The sequence below is a fragment of the Siniperca chuatsi genome, linkage group LG22 (assembly GCF_020085105.1).
Source record: "Siniperca chuatsi isolate FFG_IHB_CAS linkage group LG22, ASM2008510v1, whole genome shotgun sequence".
NCBI classification, from domain to species: Eukaryota; Metazoa; Chordata; class Actinopteri; order Centrarchiformes; family Sinipercidae; genus Siniperca; species Siniperca chuatsi.
The window spans coordinates 10,837,917-10,850,038 of record NC_058063.1 but is presented as its reverse complement, the minus strand read 5'-3'; the positions used below and the strand labels follow the sequence as shown (position 1 = coordinate 10,850,038).

Here is a 12,122-nt window from a genome sequence, read left to right as displayed (position 1 = left end):
GGGGAACTCACAAGCTGAGTAGGTAGTTTGTCCACACTTGGGCATGCACAAGACCACACACAAATGTTAAATGATGCAATAATTTGGCTTTCTTACATTATGTCATATTTACTGGTGCTCAACTAATCCATTAATGTGGTAGAATCTCACACAATCTCAAACATGGCAGCAGCTGAGTGTATGATATCTGTTTTGCATACATTTTCTAAATCTATTCAGGTGTTTGGGCTTGCACATGGGGTCAAAACGTGGTCAAGTGTATTTGTACAAAGATAGGATAAACACAATATGTAGCACTAGTCATGGGAAAAAAGGATTTGCAAAATTCAGTGACAACATAGAACACTGGAACAATTCTGGCCCCATCAATAATTAAATGTCTAAGTCCGTAGCTAATTACAATCAGACACAAGGTACAGCCTTAGTCTTAAGACAGTCTTTGTACTCACAGGAATCTCCATCTTAAGCATTAAAAGCATCAAGCATACAGGCTTATATTCTAGTCAACAATCAGAGCAGTGACACGGCTGTCGAAATTTTATGCTGAAAGGGAGTACACATGTGCAGGCTTTCTCGCACAAAGAGGTTTTCTCTTGGAGATTATGTGTCATGCTTTCTTGTGTACCCTTTGCCAATCTGCCATTTATGCAAGGGAATATATTTCAGACTCTGAAGCTTATTGCGCGTTTCATTGTTCAAGTTCATTGTAAGGCAACAAAGGGAGAGAGGGAGTTAGATGATGATTTTTCAAGTGAGAGATTTGGATAAGGCATCCTACCCACTAACAAACATACCCACCTATCTATGCTTACATTAAAGCCATCAAAACAGCAGCAGCTCCTTGCACACCTGATCCAAACTCAACAAGATTATTAGAAGTCAAGGCTCACGTTCCAGATATCTAATATCTTAATTTCTAAGGATTACATGGATGCTAGTATGTCTGTCACTGTCCACGCCCACATATTCAAGTCAGGTACATCAAAGGTTGCTAAAGTTAAATAAGTGGATTGGATTTATCTTTGCTTGAGATATATAGTGTCTAGATACTCAACTTACAATGTGATACTGAAAGATAGTATAATTTCCTGATGCCTTTGCAGCAGACCAACAACAAAACACTGAAACAGACATTGGATTCACTTTTGAGTTTGTTATCATTGGTTGCTAAGGGACATATTTCTCACCTGTCATGTACGAGATCCAGGTTAATTTACTTGCTAGTGCGGGAACCTTTTCAACCTCCATCATGTCAAAGAAGAAGAATAGGTCTAGTGCTAGAACAGCACTGACTGACTCATGATGTTTCAGTGACATTACAGCCCTGAGCATCTTTGGCCAGACTTCAGCACCACTCCCCACCATAGTGCTCATATGAATCCCCAGAGGGAGGGACAGTTTATCTGTAGCAGTTAGCAGCTGGTGTCTGCCCCAAAGACTCCAATAGCCCCCAGCTAGCGTTGCCACTTCAGATGCTAGTCATTTAGCAAACAAGTCAATCATGCGCAAGGCAACTGCCAGTGACTTGCCAACGTCCCCAGTGATCCCAGATATAGAGATGAGGGGGCAAAGAAGAGTCACAGCCTGCTGGGTCATGCAAATCAGGTCATGTTAGTCATCAGCAAACTATCTGGGTCTAGCATTCTGCTCCAACGATTGTCGCTGTTGAAATAGTTTGTAGTGACAAAAGATCAGGGGCCCCTGGTGTCGTCCAGAGTCCACCTGTGTTCATTGATTTCAGCCCCTGGTGTAGGCCAATGTAGGATTGTGGATCTCTAAACTAAGTTTAGAATTATGATCTGAACTGAGAATCTTTCACAAATGTCCCAGCACTGAAATATGTGAGTAAATGAGCAAAACACTAGTTAGAATGTCGTGGAATTGCAAAGGAATCTGTGGCCACCCAAAAATGTAAAATGCTGGGAAGGCAAATGAATAGCATTCTCTCTGCACTGTACTTGTGGTACTTTTTGTCAAAATAGCTTTGAAGATCTTAAAGACTGCACAAATAAAAGCTCCTTTTGAAGTAAATGTAAAATTTTATTTTTCAAACTACCTAAGCTCCACATCAGAAATTCAATTTCAGAGGTAAACATCACAATGAATAATTGTATTATCCTAGCTTCTGTGAGGCAGATAAAAAGATAGATATCCCTTTTATATCTCATCTCGTCTGACAAAACTGCTTTAAATGTGGCACTGAAAACCTAGGGGCTGACACTCGTGGCATCAATGAAAGCACAAGTTTGATGGCTGGCAATGTTAGTGGTATTAACTTACTTGCTATCTTTTGTTGTTGGGTTAGAGGAAACTTAACAGTAAAGTGTGCACACAAATTTCCCTTTTATTGGCTGGAATTAGCTTCACTGAGATGGAAAATGTTTTAGCTTTGTAGTGTTTTTCTTTTATCATCTGTAGTGGATCCTAGTACTCTCAAATGTTCTCCTTTAGTTTGTAGCTTTATTTGTCTGGCAATGACAATGTATAGCAGTTGGAACAACTGCAGAAGAATTTGCATCACATTAACAAGAACTGTACATGTCTCCCCGACACGTTTTACTTGGCTAAAGCAAGGGGTGAAGGCCTTAGTCTATCAACTGTAACAACAGTTTTTACCAAGTAAATAAAGCAGAATAATAAAAGCCTGCATTAAAATATTAAATATCAGCACTACAGAATTAAATTATTGAAATTAATTTTGCATTTGGTCACTGGAGAGCAGGAAAATGTCCACTCAGCTAACTCATACTATAATTAGAGTAACTTAATCGTCAGTAAGTTACAGAATAAGATAACTGTTTTGTGTTGATTCAATAGCAAAAATGTCATCAGAATCAGGTGAGGTCACAGATATTTTCAGTTAATTAAGGGCAGCTGAACTAATAATTATCATTACACTAAGTCTTAGAAACCACCCCCTTTAAGATGTGACTTAATAAGTAATGTTTACTCATGACGGTCAATTTCTAAAGGTGAATTTATATTGGATTTACCTGCACAATCATGTGTCAAACAGTCCAAGTGCCATGTAAACAAAAAACAAGCAAGAGACATCCATGCTAACAAGGTAACCCTTGAATTCAAGGTTACACATGCATACACGGATGCATGCACAGGCAAATACGTCTCTCTCCCTGTAGTGCCCTCCTTGGCAAAATCTCAGTGCCAGTCTCTTAATGAAATGCTCAATTAGGGTCTTTAAATAGGTAATTATGCAGTGCCTAATCCCTTAGCTCCTGGGCCCTATCTCATTTAGATGACACTTGGGCAGGCAAAATGGGAGGGGCAGGCACTGGGGCCTTAGTTTCTGTCATCAAAGCCCCTCCGTGGCGGCACAGGCGGCCCTGTTAATGATAAGGCACATCCAGGCAGTCAGTCAACAGCGACTCCCAGTGAGGGCTACTGACAGCATGGAAGATGGCAATGTCAGGCTTGACAGTGTCTTAATCATGTTTGTGAGTGTTCGGGGGTGGATTGTATTGAGTTGGGGGAGCTTGTATGAAGGTTTCTAAGAGGGTGTAGAGCGAGAGCAGCAAAGACTATTTGTGTGATGTGGGTTGATATGCATTTTTCTCTGACGATTTCCAAGTTAATTTTATATAAAAGGAGGACAGAGGGAGAGAAAATCACTTCTAAATGTCAAACTGTGTATTTTGCTTGATGCCAGGCATTGACAGAAAGGTTTTGATTTCCTGTACTGACATTTGTTTGAAGGTGGCATTTGATTTGAATTTCAATCTCCAAACTGTGGCTGGAGAAAAGGACCTATTCATTCATTTTCAGCAGCATAATAAAATGTCTTGTTCGAGTGCTACAATATACCATCACTGAGGGGGAACTGCTCTTGTTTGGTTGCTAACGTAGCAACGGCAAGCATTTGTCTTAGTGAAACGACAAAGGGGGAATTGTTGTTTTTGCCTTGGGGTGAACCATTGCTTTCCCTCGACTGAGTTGCACAAGCAGCCTGCACTGCCTTTCATGAGAACAATAGCTTAGCTTGGCTAAAACACCTTTCAAGGACGTCCAAGAACTAAAGAAAAGTTCAGCTTTTCAAATCTATTAATCAGCAGCGCCCACATCAAAGTGCTCAGTAAACTTTAGTAAGGATACTTGAACCATTGAAATATTGAAACAGCTTTCTAAAATGCTGTTCATCCCCACCCTGCATGTCCTTTGACAGTCTTATCAGGATATAGATGGAATAGCAGAAACAACACAATTTCACCTCCATCTGTGTATTCAGCAAAAACATCTCATATCTGTGATAATATTTTTGTCCCGTTGCCCTCCCTGTTGGCACTGATGTATTTTCATGCAAAAAGCTTTGATAAGCTGCTGGTTCTAATGCCGCCTGTCTGTTCTTTCAGTTGTTGACTCAGGCTTTCTTATCAAATCTGAGGCATGGCAAAAAAAACAGTGCCCATAATACACTGGAAAAACAAGTATTGCTGTCCTCATGACCCACCAGTTTGACCAACTCTGCAAATACCCAGACTAGAGTCAGACAGGTTAACATTTATGCATTATTTGAAGCCTGTTGATAAACTGACATAACACATAAAATTCATATTAGCACAACAACATGTTCATGTTTTAATTTAGCTTAGATAAGATATCTAAAGATCAGCAGCGTGGGAAACAAAGGGGTGAGAACCACTTAAGAAATCCATATGGACTGACACTAAGGCCGTATGAGTTCACTTATGAAAACATCTGCATCACCTTAGGTAAAAGATAGCATCCAGTGTGCTAGGCTAATTGAAGAAAAATTGACCCGCCGTTGCCTTAGTGCACTACAGCAATCATAATGTGGCGTTATATTTTAGCTCAGGGTATATCAAGGCAAATTAGCATTTAGATAATGGGAGACACTTGGCATTTTAATTATTTTGCTGCCCTATGAGTGTAGCGTGTATGCCCCAAGCGCCTCCTTACATTCTTCATGTACGCCTAAGTAGTGCATTTACATACCAAACGGCTTGGCTTGTGTACAAAAGCCACTAAAATGTCAGCACCACACAATGTACCTTGGTGTTCAATTGTTTCGAAAAGATAAGGAGGCATATTGTTGTTGACTTATGCCATATGTATTAGGGGGCAACACAATTCCCAGTGCTGTATTATTCAGCTATTTTCAATAAAGCTCTGTTCTGATGTTTTCTGCCATGTCCGCGAATGGCAGTGGAAGGCTGTTTTGTCTGTTCGAGGGCTCTGTACTTTCCATAAAACGACATGAGCTCAGGCTGGGAACAACCTCCCTCTCACCCTCCTTCCTCTCTCTCATTTTCTCTGCCTCACGGAAGTGAGATTATTCATCCTCCCACAGACCGTTGCTGTGTTGGGGGTAGATGTCAAAGTGCCAGGAGCATGTGGTGCAAAGGGTATGCGTGCCTGCGCTCTGTTTGTGTGTGTCTATTTGTGCACATGCATGCCTGAGTTTACATTTGCGAGCATGTATGTGTAGGAGTTGTGTGTTTTATGCTGCATCTATCCGATTGGATGCGGACCTGAGCCTGTGCTTTTGAGGGCGAGATGTGCCATGTTTCTTATTCTCTAATTTTTTTTCACGTGCTGTCATCTTTCCAGTTCCGTCCCTTCAGGAAACAATACCTTTAGACTGTCAGAGTGGCCTCGCAACTATCATCTCCTCTTCAGCAGCGCCTGCTTTTTCTCCCTCTATCCCTCATTCCTCTCTTCCATCTCTTGCGCTGCCTCTGTTAGGCATACAAGCACAGACAGAGCATGAGAAAAGCTGGCAGTGAGGCACATTCCCTTGCTTCCCTCCCTCTGCCTCCACCTCTCCTGCTCTCTACCCTACAGCGTGCTCTCCTCTCCCTCCCTTCTTCCTCGCCTCCTTCCTTCCTCCCCCCTCCACATCACTTTCCCCTATCCTCTTCTCTTCTCTGCCTCGTTGCTCCCCTTATCCATTATATTTCCACCCCTCTGCTCCGCCCTGCTCTCACTCCCCCTTCTTTTTTTCTGGTTCATAATATGTAACATGATTTAGCCCTCCCCTGTTCATGCAGCATAAATTTAATCCCAGCCATTCCAGGTTGGCTGCTGCTGCTGCGTCTACCATTTTTCTAATTTTCCCCATCCTGCCACACTCTCTGCTCCCGAAACAGACTCCTCAAGATTCAGCCTGTTTGCATGATAACAAGTTCTTTCCCTAAACTGAATGCTGATGTGCAAGGTCAAGCACAACCCAAGTGGCACATGCTTGTAATATAGAAGTTGCCCACACTGTGACAAGCAAACATAGCACAAGAGAAGGCCTCCCAACAAGTAGGCAATCATTTGAATAGTTTACACAGCTCACACGCTTACCCAAAGGCTGATTGTACTCGGCTGTGGTTTTATCTGCTGCCCATTGAAAAGGCATTAGTGGTGTCCATTAGAGTTCAATAGGAAGTGTGTTTACCAGCGTCATCAAGGTCAAAGGATGTGATCCAAACGTGCAGACAAAGATGAAATATGTTGCTTTGGTTTTCTGCTTTTTTCCCCCTTCAATGTCCCTAAAGCTTACCCAATAGCTCTGTAACCTTGTGCGTGTGTGTTTGTTTGTGAGTGCCTGTGTGTTGGTATGCTTTCAGGGAGAAGCACAACAGGGCACTGGGATAATCAGTCACTAGACTGCAGGTCAGGGTCTTGCACTGTGGGGACCATCCATCTGAACCCAACAGCTGCTGGGAAACATAGCGAGAGGAATGAGATGAGAGAGAAAGATTGGTGAAAAGAGAGAGAGACAGAGAGAGAGAGAGTGGTGAGGTAGACCAGGTAGAGAGAGAAGTCAAGGAGAGGCTGTTGGAAACAAAAAGAGCACATACAAAATGAGTGGGAGGAGGAGGAGTATTTGTGAGCTGGTGCTACGCGGTCATTTTAGTTACTAAAGTGTATGCTCAAGGTCAGTTTGGGTGTGCTGAATTCTCATGAGGACACGACCTTGCTCTATGCACCCAAACAAGGTAACAGTTTTCAAATTGCAACATCCTCTCCTTGACCTGCGTTTTCCAATATTAAAGATGTTTTTTACTTTTTTTAAGTTTGTGTTCTATGAAGATGTGTAATCTCTATTTGCAGTGGCTAGTATTTGCATGGAAGGGGAAACTATCGCAGAAAGGGCCCAAGGGCCCAACAATTTGATTAATAACAGTGTTCACGAGCAAGGTGAATAAATGTTATTTTACACTATTTGTGGTGTGACATTTCAAAGTCCAGATCATTTTGCTGACAAAATGGGGGGGGGGGCTTTGAAATCTCCTGGTACTAATTTGCAACGGACACACAATTGAGATGGGATTGTGATAGCTTCCTTGTCCTACAGCCGCAGCAGGTGCTTTTAAACCAATTATTAGACAGTCAAATGTCATCAGACCCAATTAGCTTCCTGCTGTGCGTTTCATGTTGTGTGATTCATTCATAAGAAAACAAGATATAACCATAGACATCAGTTACAGCAGTGGCAGCATTTGCTTGTCAAAAATTAGTCAGGCTTGCAGGCGGAACTGGAAACCCTGACTTTCTCAAACAGAAAGTCAGGCGGTACCACCCAAAGGATAGTTTATGACCGTGGGAGGCTTGTTTGAGTGAGGTCAGGAGAGGCAAGGAGGGAGGGGGGGAAAAGTAAATAAAAAAGTATAGCAAATAAACTCCTCTGATATGTGGTTGTCAGGGTCTTTCATGTGGAGGCTGCACTTGAGGGCATAGCTTAGCTTTGCTTGAGGGATGTTATTACACATGCCGGCTGATCGGGAGCGATGTGTGAGAAACGGCCTTGTCACTCGGTCTTAAATCACAGCATCGCGGGGAAGAAAGTAGCGGTAGATGAAGAAAATGAGAGAGAAAACAGACAGAAGTGAAAAAAATAAGGGAAGAGTGGTTAAGAAAAGAAAGAACTACACATAAGGAAGAGGCTTTATGCAGCGAAGACAGACTGACAGACTTTACACTGTGGCATTAGAGAAAGAACTAGAGAAAAGAATAAGCCTGCAGATAGCATGTAACACACATCGTGACTTAACCCAAACTTAACCCCTCTTGATGAGGAAGTGGGGATTGGAAAAGGAAATGGGTGGATGTAGATGTATGGGGGTGGGTAGCTGTGCCTTTGATGAGCTTATTTTATAAATCTGGTCATATGATATTTAAAAAACCCTAGGGGCACCGTGAGTTGGTGCCTGTCACAGGCAGCCATGTTTTACTGTTCCCAAATCTGTTGAACGAGGCGACGTGCTGGTGCACAGCAGCCCGTGCCCTTTCATATGCCCTTTGACCTTGTTGCCTTAATTAAAGCAACACTGAGTCCTTAAGTAGTTGAATCTTATCCCACTCCCTGAGCCATCTTAGAACAAGAGATGCCACGACAAGGGCTCTCTTAGTTCTCAAAGAGAAAAAAAAGCAAGTGGCAAAACAGAGGGCAGGTCACCAACACCTACTGCAAAGTGGGAGCGATGTGTGTAGCTATAGTATTTTACATATTCAGAGAATTGTAAACTTAACCTTCATACATAATTTTCACAATGTAACTCCTAATGTAAGGTATGGCATTCATGAAAATCAGAGAGCCTGTTGAAAGGACCAATTATGTGCTACATTTGTTAAACAAATGTTAAATGCATACAACTATCTGTAGATAGCGTGTGTAATGACATTTATTTTCCTGGTACCTATCAAATAACTATAATAATGGTGAAATGTTTTTAAAGTAGTATTTTGCATATAATATCAAATAAAAAAATAAAAATAAATTGCAAAGACATTAAAACAACAATGAGCAATAAGAAAGAACAATGAAACACTTTCAAAATAACACTGCAATAATGTTTAAATTGTAATTTAGGCAAAAAGGCCTACAATGAGGAATTTTTACATGGCTCTGATGGAATACTGCAACAGCATACTGGCAATGATGCACTATGTTTTTTTTGACAACACACACACAGTCAGGTGCAGACCAGTGTAAACTTCAACATACGCTCATCAAGATTAAAAATGTTGCACAACTCTTCTCCAACATGTCATGCTTTATTCCCCAATCATCGACTATTGTGCCTTCATCAGGGTGTTATGTTGGAGAATAGTTTAATTACATATTATATCAACAGCAACAGGAAGGTGGTGGAATCTGTATCTGCTGCAATCCTGACTCCTCTCCACCTCGTGTCCCCACTTAACACACAACAAGAGCTACAATAAGCTACAGAAGCAGTTTCTGAAGCAGCGGCTGTCTCTCTCAGCATCAGGGCGAGGTCAAAAAGAGAGATCAGAGAGATCATTGCAGTACTAACACAGTAGCCTACCCTTTGTGCACACTGCTATAGCCCTCCATATCCCTGTAGTATGAAAGTGTGCGTGTGGGGGGTAATTACTGCATTCTTTAACTCTGTTAGTCTGGAGGGAAACAGAAAGTCCTGCCTCATAAAACGAAACTAATTCTCATTTGCTGTGCCTGGCCCTGCATGATACTAGGCAACATTTTATTAGACAATGCAGTATGGATCACATCCTCTGTAGTTTTGTGGTGCTTTGTCCTTACATGTGTCGGGCTAATTACAGTTGGGTTGGCCTTAATAGATTTGGTGGTATTTTTGTGGCTACTTTGGTCTGTTAGGATAACATCCCGTGAATCCACGATTTCCTTCAAGTTCAATTCAGTTTGAGCCTGAAATTAAAAACACCCTGTTTAAAAATTCCCTGGAGCTGGCCAAAGTGAAATTAGTCAACTTGCACGAAAAACGGGCATAATGTGGTACAACTGCTATGCTCAAACCCATATTGGATTTGTTAAAAATGGCACCATCAGTAGCATTCTCATGTCAGCATTTGTTTCCCACTGGCTTGTACTCGGTTTGCCAAGATATTACGGCATGTGCGAGAACATGGAAAGACACAATTGGCGTGAACCTGCTGCTTTGGGGAGCTCATAACTTCTCTGCCTGCATTCTTTCTCATAACAAGTTTATTGCAGTATGGGTGGAATGTAAGATAAATACGATTGATTCTTTTGTTTTTTCCCCTTAATAATATTGCTCGTCCAAATAGACCAGAACACCAGACACACAGGCTCAAATGAGAATCAAGACCAGCCATTATGGAGAATATAAACATCCCACCCTCCTTCTCTTTCACATTTCTGATAAGGATCATGGGGAAGGAGAGAGAGTAGACAGCTCAACAGCCCCTTTCTTTTTCTTGCCACACACTCCCCCCTTTTCTAATTAACATTGTGCATGTTGTCAGGCTTTGTTTAATAATGCATGATTGCTATCAGCAGCAAAATCCTCTGAATGAAGCACCACTGAATGAGAACACAATAATACCACCAGGGGCTCAGGAAGAAAGGCAAGATTGTTTTTTTCTTTCTATTGTAATAAATGTTCAATGGAAAGCATCAGTGCCACCAAATGTATGAAAGTGAAGGTGTAATGCACATGCAAAATGGCCATGTTGAGGATAAAATGGGCACAGGTGGTGCCACCTTTGAGGGAGTCTTTTTATATGGACTAATGGAAATGATTATTTGAACTCATGCACATGCTCATACATGTAATTACACATTAATGAGCAAACGCTTTCATTCAAAAAAGCTGCAGTATTTAGGCTAAATCCACTGTCACTGTAACAATGAAGTTGGCAAACTGCTGCCTCTCAGGTCTGGCAGGTGGCTAGTCCCCCTTAGCACATCAGGAAATAATCTGCAGCGTAGTTTCCTTGTAAAAATGAACACCACAAATCAACACCAAATATAATAACTTTCCTTTTTGGACGAGGGTGTTAGCTGTGCTTACATTAGCTTCTCCTTGCCTCTTGGTTGTCTCACTGGTGGTTACACAACATACAGATGGTTTTGTTTGCCTCTATCAGCGTGTGTGTGCGTAAATGGGTGTGTGCATGCCGGGCGTGAATAGAGAAGGGGAGGGCTGCTGAGTACTGTGTCTTGTGTTGCTGCCTAATGTCATGCCATTATGGAAATTCACACATTAATTAACTCAAAGGCTATCACTTAGATTTGGAGGAGCAGATGCGTAAAACAATAACAGGAGGAGAAAGACAGCTGTACCTGCACTACGTATGGATCACACTGCAGCTTTATGCCCTCACGCCCTGCTCAGGTTTTTCAGTCCAGTTGATTCTAATCAAATTCACAGTCGCTACAAACACTACTCATGTGAAAATTCTGTCTAGTGTGCTCAAATGTATGTATATGTATACGCATTTGTGTTTGTGCGTGTGTGTCGGCGGTGGTTTGAGCGGGGGATGAGATTGCCTCAAATTGATTCCCTTCACCACACGTCCCCCGCTCTTGCGCTTGCTGCTAGCCCTGCGGCGCTTGGAGACAGGTAGTCGTGTCTATCTCCCCCCAACACAAATCGAGTGTGACAGGTGCGCTATCTTCCCGTCTTTTCTGCCATTTACAGCCCACAGAAATGAAAGGGGGAGAGCTAGAAGCAAGAAAGAGGATGATTGCTAACAGGGAAATGAGGTACTTTGTCATCATTGGGCCTAGTGATTGGGCTTAGGGGGGCTTGTTTTTCTTTGTTTCTTTTTTTTCCTTTTTAGTGGGTGGCAGTCAAATCTGCAAATAAACAGTCCAATAAAATATTATTTCTAGCAAAAACATGTGTATGCACAGTTGCTGCCTCCTGAACAGACAGTTACTAAAACTGAAACTGCAGAATCGCCCAAAACTTCTGACACGTTGTGTGTTTGATCTCATGGTGCATAAAGTTTCTTCTAAAATGTTATGGTACAGTACACAGACCATGTACTGCTCTGCCTCCACCCCTCACCACAGCGGAAACAACAGCATCCTGCAGAACAATGCAGGCAGACTAGCTAGCATGCTAACCAAGAGTATAGCATGTCATTAAAGCTCACACACTTGGATTAGCTGGGAGCCGTGTTACGAGCCGAAGACTACCGCAGAGCATCCATCACTAAGGATCAAGCTCTGGCTTAAGCAAATGGATGACAAGGGATAGAGTCGGTCTGCAGCTAATACTAGCTCACTGTAGCACATTGATTTTTACAGCCATGTAGTGGCCCTTCGATAAAGGGCTGAAACATGAATGGCAACACTTGGCCACTCTGTCTTATAGATTTTATTGGTTGTTTGAGCAGCG

The 12,122-nt window shown here is 42.1% G+C and overlaps 1 protein-coding gene across 50 annotated transcripts in view; it reads left to right on the top strand.

The window, feature by feature from the left end:
* Positions 1–12,122, top strand: part of LOC122870039 (receptor-type tyrosine-protein phosphatase delta-like) — a 149,218-nt gene that overhangs the window by 40,813 nt on the left and 96,283 nt on the right. The window lies entirely within an intron of this gene.